The 10939-nt window shown below is 46.0% G+C and overlaps 1 pseudogene; it reads left to right on the top strand.

The window, feature by feature from the left end:
* The first annotated feature begins 386 nt into the window (after window positions 1–386).
* On the top strand, window positions 387–8808 carry LOC141599547 (LEAF RUST 10 DISEASE-RESISTANCE LOCUS RECEPTOR-LIKE PROTEIN KINASE-like 1.2; annotated as a pseudogene).
* Window positions 8809–10939: the final 2131 nt, after the last annotated feature.

Here is a 10939-nt window from a genome sequence, read left to right as displayed (position 1 = left end):
CCGACCTTTACCTTACGCAGAGGAACGAATTTAGGGACCTGTTCCAGTGCCAGGGGAAGGTGGTCCGGAGCAAGGATGCTATCATCGCCCAAAGGGAGGAGGACATTGAGAGACTCCAAACCGTTCTTCTCCCTAACATGTGCGCCCAATACCGGGACCTGGCTGAAGAAGCTGCCAGAGAAGTGATTGAGGAGCTCTTCCCTCTTGATGGCTCCTTTCCATGGGACAAATTCGACGAGCTGTTTGACGACAAGCTCGAAGCTAAGGAGGAAGCCGCGAAGGAAAAGGCCAAGGAGGAGGTAAGGGTGAAGAAGGAGGAAGAGGCTGCCGCGGAGAAAGCGGCCCTTGCTGAGGAGGCTAAGGCGGCCAAGGAGGAAGCCGAGAGGATGAGGGCAGCTGAGGCTGCTGAGGAAGCTGAGACTGCTGAGACAGCTTATGGGTCGCCTATTAAGGATGATGCTGCTAACGCTGCTGATGGTAAGCAGCAACAGGCATAGGGAGGCGGGCGGTCGTCACCAGGCTCACCCGGCGTCTCGGACAGCTTGAGCTGTTCGGGGGCCAACTATTAAGCCTTTCCTCCCTGCCGTCTTTTGGCGCTTAAATGATATGTCCAACCCTTTGCCTTTCTTTCCCTTGTATTTTGTACAACTTTGGTAGGTTGTGTTTTGGGCTTATCCTTATGGGGACGACTTGCGTCTGCATTTCTTGTAATCTGTTGAACATTTTTAATAAGAGCTCGTTTCTTTTGCCTCCGGCTTGGCCGAGGTTTTTACCCCATTTTTCTGAGTTGTCTTCTTGCGCTAGTAGTTGAGCATCTTAACTGTAAACGTTTTCACTTTGCCTCTGGCTTGGCCGAGGTCTTTTCTCGTCTTCGTCTGAGTTGTCTTCTTACGTTATTAATTGAGCGCCTCTTTTGTTTTCGCCTCGGCCTGGCCGAGGCAGTTTAGAGTGCGTATCTCAACTGTATTTAACGTTCCCAAGATACGTTGACCGCTTTTGCGAGTATCAGCTGTGCTGGTAATGACTGCCGTGGCGTCTACCTCTTGGAGTGACTGCTGCGACGTCTACCTCTTGGGGTGACTGCCGTAGCGTCTACTACTTGGGGTGACTGCGACGGTACACCTTCTTGATGATGATGATCGCCGTGGCGTCTACCACTTGGAGTGATCGGCTTCTTTGTGACGTCCACCTCTTGGGGTGGCTGCCGTAGCGTCTACTACTTGGGGTGACTGCGACGGTACACCTTCTTGATGATGATCGCCGTGGCGTCTACCACTTGGAGTGACTGCTGCGCGTCTACCTCTTGGGGTGATTTGCCGTAGCGTCTACTAATTGGGGTGACTGCGACGGTGCACCTTCTTGATGATGACTGCCGTGGCGTCTACCACTTGGAGTGACTGATGCGACGTCTACCTCTTGGGGTGACTGCCGTAGCGTCTACTACTTGGGGTGACTGCGACGGTGCCTGCTTCTTGATGATGACCGCCGCTCTTGTCGGTGTGACAGTGTGAGCCGGTGTCTGTTTCTTGATGATGACTGCCGCTCTTGTCGGTGTGACAGTGTGAGCCGGTGTCTGTTTCTTGATGATTGCTGCCGCTCTTGTCGGCATGACAGTGTGAGCCGGTGCCTGTTTCTGATAGTGACTATGGGGGCAAATGAACACTTTCATGGAAAACTTGGATGATTCTTCATTAGATATAAACATGCGTTGGGGTGCCCACAATCTTGGCACCTCCGCCGCTATACAAAATTTTTCCCGAGATTGTCAGTGCCTTAATGGCTCATCAAAGGTGCACCCTCCATGTCTGTCAGCCGGTGTGTCGGCGAGGGATCGTCGGACCTGGATATGTACTGTATCTGGAAGGACTTCAATTCGGCGGTGTTGGCTTTTACCCTTTCCAGGTATCTTACTATCCCGTCGTCTCGAGCCTCACACTCTCCTCTCGATTTGGTGGCCACCAACAAAGAGCATGTCTTCACCACGACGTGCTCGCCCGGCGACCCTAGCTAACTCGACTCCATTTATCACCGCCTCGTATTCGGATTCGTTGTTTGAGGTCGAGTGGGTAAGTTTCAAGGCGTGCTCAAACACGTCCCCGTCAGGCCGGTGATAAGAATGGTAGCCTCGAGTGTTTCGCCGTGGGGGACCCGTCGGTGGTTATTTCCCATACGCCGACGCGCTCCTCTTGGCCGGTCGGGGTTCCTTCAACCATGCCGATGTCGGTATTCATCGGGTCACCCTCTGCGACAAGGATGGGCTCTTCCCCTTCCCGACCTCTTTGCCACCTTGAGGGATGCATGTTGCACCCTCGGCGGATATCCGGGTGTTGACCACCTCGTCCTTCTCGTCTTTGGAGATGAGCTTATGCGCTTCCCCGGTCCGAGACATACATCGGTGTTAGGGCCCCGGATTGACATTCGCACGCCTCGCTCGAGTGACGCGGCCTATGAGGACGTTGTAGGCGGACGAGCCGTCAATGACTACGAACTCAGATAGGACATTCTTCGCCGCATTCCCCTCGCCGTACATCACGGGCGGTCCCGATCGAACCCGGGGTACCGGCCGCCCCGGAAAAGCTGTACAACGGATTGGTGCGGGGGCTCAAGTCTTCAACCTTCGACCAGAGGTTGAGAAAGCACTCCCGAACATGATGTTCGTGTAGGCGCTGTGTCAATCACGCACCTCTTGACCGGTGGTTGGATATGTCCAAGTGGACTACAAGTGGGTCGCTGTGAGGGGCGATGACTCCCTCGTAGTCCTTCTTCCCAATAGTCATGTCGGGGATGTTGGAAGAGGGGACCGCTGTTTTGGGCACAAAGTTGATGGCCTGATACGGCTCGTTCGTGCGTTTGTGCCCATGAGCGGACCCACCATTCTCGTTGCCCCGATGACAACATGGATCACTCCTATCCGTTCAAAGACGGATTTCTTATTTGAACCGCCGGCCTCCGTCTTTTGGCCTTTGGCAACATACTTGCCGAGGCTCCCCTTCCTGGATTAGCTCTTCAATGGCATTCTTCGATGATGCGGCGGTTGTCGATAAGGTGACCGGTGTGGCCGTGGTATTCACAAGATCTTGGCTCGTGTCACCGTCTCCCTTTGGCTTGGGGGCCTTTCCCATTTTCTCGCCCTCGCCCTTGCTCGGGCGAAGACCTCGGCGGCGATACAACCAGGGGGGTGTGATCACTGTGCGCCTTTGGTGGTACGTTCCCGAACTCCCCGGCGCCCGCCGAGCTCGCTTCCCGGCGGATCTATCGACCGTGACCTATTATTGTCACGGCGTCTCTCATCCAGGTTGTCCTCCCGGTGGTTCTTATTCTCCGAGTGCCGGCCTCGTTTGTGGCCTACCCAGGTCTTGTGATAGTCCTCTACCTTGATGGCTTGGTCGACCATCTTCCCGGGCGGCGTCTAAGCCCAGGCCTCCGGACTTGATGAGCTCGTTTTCAAGTCTCCCCTTGGGAGACCTTTCATCGATGCGAAGGCCGCCACTCGGGATTAATCTCTCGAATCTGCTGAACCTTGGCATCGAACCTCTTCACATAGCTTCGTAGAGACTCGCCCCCTCCCCGCCGATGGTTAGGAGGTCCGATGTCTCCACGGCCCTCCTCTTATTGCAAGAGTCTTTGGGCTAGGAAGGCGTCCCTTAGGTCGGGCGTAACGATATCGAGCCGTCGGGCAGCCCTTTGTACCAACTCTGAGCCATCCCATGCAAGGTCGTTGGGAAGACTCGGCACCAGACTTCATCGGGTTGTTCCCACACCGACATGTACGACTCAAAGGCCTCGGCATGGTCGGTGGGGTCGCTATCCCCTTTGTATGTGAACGCCGGCAATTTTAGTTTGGTTGGCACGGAGGTGTCAAGGACATAGGCACTGAGGGGCTGTCTGACCACGTGTCGAATGATACGCGGCGATCGGCTCCTCGCATTCCTAGTCCGGCTCCTCTCCTCGTACTGGGTGGGGCTTCTCCTCCGACTATGGTAAGTCGGGCTTCTTCTCCGACTCTGACGAGTCGGACTTCTTTCACTCCTCTGAGGCAGGCCTCGTCGGTGTCGCGGCGACGCTGTCCTCCCGCGGGTGCGGGAAGGACTTAGGTTTACCACTGGCACTCTGGGCTCCTCCGGCGTCTTGACGGGGCCAGCTTCTTCCAGTGCTCCATTTAAGTCTCTTGGAGTCACATTCTGGGCCCTGGTCTCCTGGACGGGTTCCGCCGCTCTTGTCGGTGTGACAGTGTGAGCCGAGCCGTCTTGGCAATTATGTCCGGGAGTAGCTTCGACTTTCTTTGCATCAACCACATGTCCCATGATGGTGACCTGGTCGGCGGCGGCGCGTATCTGTATTATTGGTATCCGTACTCCGGTTGAATTACCCGACCGGTGGAGGGTCGCGACAACTCCGAATCGTGGACGGTATTATCTTGGCAGAATTCGGTTTCGTCAGTCACGAACACCTTTTGTTGTTTCGACATCTTCTTAGCTTTTTGGGTGGGTTTTTGTTTTGTTTTTTTTTTGTTTGGGAATGAATGTGACTAGCTTCTAGTGTCTTTCCCCACAGACGGCGCCAATTGTTCCGGGTGTAATTCCAGAGCAGTTATAAGTTACCACCCGTGCTTGTAGAATGACGTCCTTGGTTGAATCCTCCTTGCGGTCTTCTGAAACGATGAACAAACTGAGGGCTCGGCTTTGGGCCGAGCGAACTCACTCCGACGCTCAAGTCAGTAACTTAGAGAGGTAAGTTGGTGCTACTTGACAAAGTACGTATTGTAGAGAGATAAGGAAGATATTACCAGGTGAATAGTGTTTCTTAGGTTCAATTGTGGATCCTCTACTCAATGAGAGTAGAGGGGTATTTATAGACTTTCACCTTTTGTCACGTAGTGGCCAAGTGGCTAGCAGGTGGAAAGACTTACTTACCCCTCGGCCGAGGGACCCATGGCAGGCCGGCGGACCCTGTTGATTCACCGCCGAGGGGTCTTGGATATGAGTTCGCGGATGTGTGCCCCGGTGACCGATTGCCCCGGCCGGGACCCATCCGACAGCCGACAGTGCGTCGGTTAAATTTGTCTAAGCCGTTGACTTGCTGTGGATATCTTTGACCTTGCTCAATATGCTGACTGGTCAGCGGGTGCAGAATATGCCCCATCAACACCATTATTAAGTTAGTTCACTACCGGGTCATCCATCAGGTTGAGTTAATAGCGGGTTATGGGTCGAGTGAAAAGAAAAAAAAAAAAAAAAAAAAAAACTAAGGTTGCTTTCGTTCATCAGGTTAGCCTCGGGTAGGGTCGGGTAAGTTTCGGTTCATCCAATTTTCGAGTTCTATCAAGCCGGGTTTCGGACGAGTCGAGTCAACCATCTCTAGCTAGTAGATGTTCCCTTATTTAGTTAATTTTGTAGCTATTTGTCGTCCCTCACAAGTTGATCAAGAATACCCATGAACACTTAGATCAACTAGAAAGAAGTTGTTCTAACTTAATTAGAAATTTCGTATTCGAGCCAAATGTTAAAATTCATGAGGAAGAGTTTTACTACCCTAATAGACTAATAGTCTTATCCGGCTCAAATCTAGATTAAACCGGATAGTTTACCCACACAAAATCAAAAATTATGGCTAAAAATACTCTTCCAAAAAGTCAGTCAACTTGCAAAAAAAAAAAAAAAAAAAAAAAAAAGTCAGTCAACTTTCTATCGTTCCATTTACTTTTCAATCTTCAGTCAAAAACAAAGTCAACGTTCCTTAAACTTTCCTAGATTTCTTTGTTCAACACTCAACAGCGCGCTACACACAATCCCATATAACACGTTCATGTTTATATTACATACAACACCATAGTTTTGTTCATACCAAGTCATAAAAAATATGGCTCCTAATTTTTATAACTTGCAATATTTCACCATAAATTTGTTCGTCTTGTTTACTAAAATTTATTTGTCAGCTGGAAATAATGCATACTATACAATATGCAAAAATACTCCATTTACTTGTGGGAATATTACAAATCTTGGATACCCATTTTGGGGAGGTAACAGGCCGCAATTCTGCGGTCATCAGAATTTCAGCCTCAGCTGTCAAAACGGGCCAACAGTTGGCCCGTTTATCTATCGTATGGGTAAGACAAACGGGGCAGAATTCCTTAGCGCGAGGATTATTAGTATTAATACATCTTCGCATACTATGTCCTTGGTTCAAAACCCGTTTTGTTATAATATTACTCCTATTTCCTGTCAAAGTCTAATAAGAAACGAAACAATAACCAAATTGTCACAACCTTTCAAGTTCAGTCCACTTGTTGCCAACATTACTTTGTTCTTAAGTTGTGCTTCAGTCGTAAATTACAGCGGTAGTTTGAAGTTTATCACATGTAATGGTGTAAATACTACTGTGGATTCAGCATATTACTTTGATAAACCAGAAGATGTGGGTAACATAAGTAAGTTGTGTTCGACAAGGAGGGTTTTTCCGGTGCTCAAGTCCGAGTTGGATGATCTTAACATGGGAAATGTGAGTCTATCTAGGGTGTTGAATAAGGGATTTGAGGTTGAATACACGGTGGACTTCGATACCTGCTCAGCGTGTCAGAATTCCGGAGGTGTCTGTGGTTCATCTGACGATAACGAAATGAGATTTACTTGCTATTGCCCAGATGGGACACATACTGCAGTATGTCCTAAACCAGGTGCACTGATTTACCAATTCAGATGATGATTCTTGTTAGTCGGCTTCAATTCATTTAGAAATTCCGTAGTTGTTGACGTTTGTATTTACTCTAATGATTTTCTTTTGCAAGGATGAAGACATTGAAATATGTCCGATCAGGTAACGACTACAAAAGTTATTAGAATTTTTTTCCAAAAGAGACATTTTCCACAAATTAATTATCAAAATGGGTCGACTTTCAAATTTATTAGCGAAAACAGGTCCACGTATGATCGGATTTATCGAACCTAGGCTGAGGAGGCAAATCGCCAGCCCGCTTGGCGACTTGTTTCGTTGTATAATCCAAAAATCGCCAGTTCGGGTGGCGACTTCAGTCTTGATCGCCAGTTCGGGTGGCGACTTGCTCTAAAAGGCAAACATCAGGTTTGGTTGTCTATTAGGTGAAACTTTGGGTATAGTCGCTGACCGACTTGGCAATTTGGATCCGATCCTAGCTTCAGTGATGACGTGGACCCATTTTGGGTAATAAATTTGAAAGTCGACCCATTTTGATAATTAATTTGTGAAAAATTCCCGCTTTGGAAAAAAACTCAGGTAATGACAACAAAAGTTATTCTTCTGTTAATAATTAAATTCATTTGTTAACAATAATATGATGTTCGATTCTTCATTAGGAATTTCCATTGTTCTTGTCGAACTAGCCTACCCTGCCATCGGCACAACATTATTCCTCTAATGTGCTAATTTTTTTTTATTTTTTTATTTTTTTATTTTTTTTTTTGCAGGGAAGAAGAAATTGAAATATGTTGAATTCGGTAACTACAAAAATTATTCTTCTGTTCATAGGCAAATTCAATTTTCATATTAAACCATGTAATTAAAGACGTCTTAGCAGATTCACTGACATATGATGTTCGATTCATTCTTAGGGATTGGAGGAGGTATATTCGTCTTTGTAGCAATCCTTGCCATCTGGTATCGCAAGTGCCTGAAATTTGGTAAGGCACGTAGTCTGTCCCTTGATAGCTCCGAATCAGAGCTTGGAAAGGACGGTCTATACTTTGGAGTTCCACTTTTCTCCTACAAAGAACTTGAACAGGCCACCAACAGTTTTGATCATACCAGAGAACTTGGTGGTGGCGGCTTTGGAATTGTTTACTATGGTAAGCCCTATATATGGTAACTAAATAATTGCATGAGACGACTCAGGCAATCCTCATTTGCCTTAATTAATTTGTCCGATGGCTTTTTCATTCCGAACCAATTTTCAACCAAACAATGTTTTGTTATAGGCAAACTCAAAGATGGAAGAGAAGTAGCGATGAAAGCGTAGACGAGAGAAACTTCAAAAGAGTAGAACAGTTCATGAATGAAGTTCAGATACTTACGTGTCTGAGGCACCAAAACCTCCTATCTCTCTACGGATGCACGTCTTGCCACAGTCGGGAACTCCTCCTTGTGTACGAGTACGTCTCCAATGGAACAGTTGCTGATCACTTGTACGGTCACAAGGTGAACTCTGGCCCACTCACATGGGATACCCGTCTAAAAATTGCTGTAGAAACCGCAAGTGCCTTGTCATACCTTCATGCCTCAGATATCATTCACCGCGATGTCAAAACAAATAACATCCTCTTAGATAAAAACTTTTATGTCAAGGTGGCTGATTTCGGGTTATCCAGACTCTTCCCAAATGACGTAACCCATGTCTCAACAGCCCCACAGGGAACTCCAGGGTACTTAGATCCCGAGTACCACCAATGCTATCAGCTGACAGATAAGAGCGATGTCTGACGCTTTCGGGGTGGTTTTAGTCGAGCTCATCTCCTCACTTCGTGCGATGAGATATGGACAGACACAACTACGAGATCAACCTGTCAAATTACGCAATGAACAGGATACAAAAGTGTGCATTTGCCGATCTGGTGGATCCACAACTAGGGTATGAGTCCGACTTTAAGGTCGGAGAATGACAACTTCGATGAGCGAGCTAGCATTCCGATTGCTGCAGATTACAAAGATTTCAGGCCGTCAATGGACGAAGTTTTGGAAGTTTTGACGAGGATTCAGAATTTTGATTACGAAGCATTGCAGATTGAGGAGATGGAAAAGAAAGATTTAGTACAAATCACAAACTTGTTGTCACCTTGATAATGAGATTGTGAGGTTAAACTGTTGAGTAATCATCAATTAAGCCGACAATCGCCGACTTGATAATGAATATAGTGAGTAGCTCTACCATATCGGAGAACACCATAGTTAAGGCCGCTTAATTTTTAGGATAAGCAGAGTTAATACATTAATACTCAAGGTGGTCAAAGTGTGTATCGATGGAGATCGGCCATATCGTACAATGTAATATACAGAGTATCAGTTTTGCCCATACACCCCAGTGTTGTTGAAGGATTCTTGATCAAAGTTGTGCCTGCAGACCCAGTAAAAGTAAATGAGATACCGTTTCTCACGAGACCTACTGAAAGAGAAATTACTCGTATATAGTAGTTCTGACAATTGATTGTGAATTACAAGAAAGAACATCAAATAAAAAAAGCAAGGTTAGGAATAATATTTTAGTTCTTTACTTATCTTAGGCATTGTGTTTAGAATAAAAAAATTCCTAACTTTGGCTTTCTTATTGAATGCTTTGTCGTATTATTCACAACCAATTCCCAAAACTACTATATATAGTTTGAATTCCAACATAAAATCGATTATAATAAGCATACATATTTCTTAACAGAGTGTATTCATCTAATAACCATGTCAAATTTTAATCTATTTTCAACCCTTCAGTGTTGTGGCAAATCTCTCATATCACTACTTGCTGAGGCCAAATCCAAAGACAAAACACCCGAAACGCCTATTTATAACAGAGTTGATTCTGCCATTACCGGTTTAATCAAGGACTTGGAGCAAAACAAAGATGAGGGGTTTACTACAGAAGAGTGTTTTCGCAAAGTTGTAGAGAAAATTGAATCGACTCTTGAAGAGCTGATGAAATATGACGCGCAAAATGCATCCAATTATAGAGATCTCGCAACCAGCAGGCTTGGTAAGTTCGTATCCACTTTTAGTCAGACTCTCCCTACTTCAACTACCAACAAAACCAACAAAACCACCACCACCAACAACAACAGCAACAGTAATAATAACAATACTAGTGTTAATAATAACAACAACAATAATGATAATAATGTCCAACATACCAATATTGACCTTGAAAATTTATATTCAAGTCTACCCAATACTCAAAAAGTATTGTTAGAACTATTTGCTGTACTCCCACAGGGGACGGAAGTAAAAGAGAATGACTTGCGCCTTTGTTGGTTTTCGATAACTGAAAAAAATGTCGATTCGAAAGAACAAAAGTTAGATTTGAAGAGCACTTAGATAAATTGGTGGAAACGAAAATAATTGAACGAGTAGTGACAGTGTGTAGGAAGTGTTAAAAAAAAAGAAAAGGGAAGGTGTTAAGTACACCATGCCCAAAGATAATTTGGTCCAATTGTCAAAAATATTGTGAGACGTGTGATGAGAAGTTTAGGATTACCGATAATGGTATAGTCGCAAACACGGATGCTTCTAATCTCACCACCAAGAGGCTCAACTCGTTGTTGTCAAAAATAATAGACTCCTACGTTAGAATGCTTCAACTGGGTAGCTGGAATAATGATCCAACAAAGTACATTGTCGTCGAAGATGTGGAAGCCCTGGCTAAGGCTTTTAACAAGATATCTTCGATCAGGTTTTTAAGCCTTCAAGGGGTATCGGGGTTAGTAGAGCCGCCTTCTTTAGCTACCATGGCGGAAAGCCTCAAGGTCTTGAACCTTAAAGGTTGCCACAACTTAGAATCTCTTCCACCGCAGTTTAACAAGTTGCTTAAGTGGGAACTTGGATATCTTGACATATCCGAGTGTTACCTACTTGATCACCTTCCAGATGCACTGAGTGGCTGTATTAAGCTTAGAGTGCTTAAGGGATTCGTACTTCCCAAAGAGCAGACGCCTGACCAACCCTTCATTTCTACCCCATCACAATTTCAACATCTTTGGAAACTAACATTACGAACAAAGCGCTTGAATTTTCCTACAAAATCCGATCTTGAAACTCTTTGTGAGTTACGAAGTCTTACCCACTTGAAAATAACATGGGTGGGGGCGTGTTCTGGTGATGATAATAATGAAGATGTTCAATTTGAGGAGGATTCCAAATTTCCACCCAAACTTACAAAATTTGAGATGGAGGCTGCCTCCGACAGCACGTCAAAAAAGATTCTAGATCT

This window comes from Silene latifolia, chromosome 9, assembly GCF_048544455.1.
Source record: "Silene latifolia isolate original U9 population chromosome 9, ASM4854445v1, whole genome shotgun sequence".
In the NCBI taxonomy this organism is placed as follows: domain Eukaryota; kingdom Viridiplantae; phylum Streptophyta; class Magnoliopsida; order Caryophyllales; family Caryophyllaceae; genus Silene; species Silene latifolia.
Note: the sequence above shows the minus strand (reverse complement) of the source record. Positions and strands in the feature narration are given on the sequence as shown.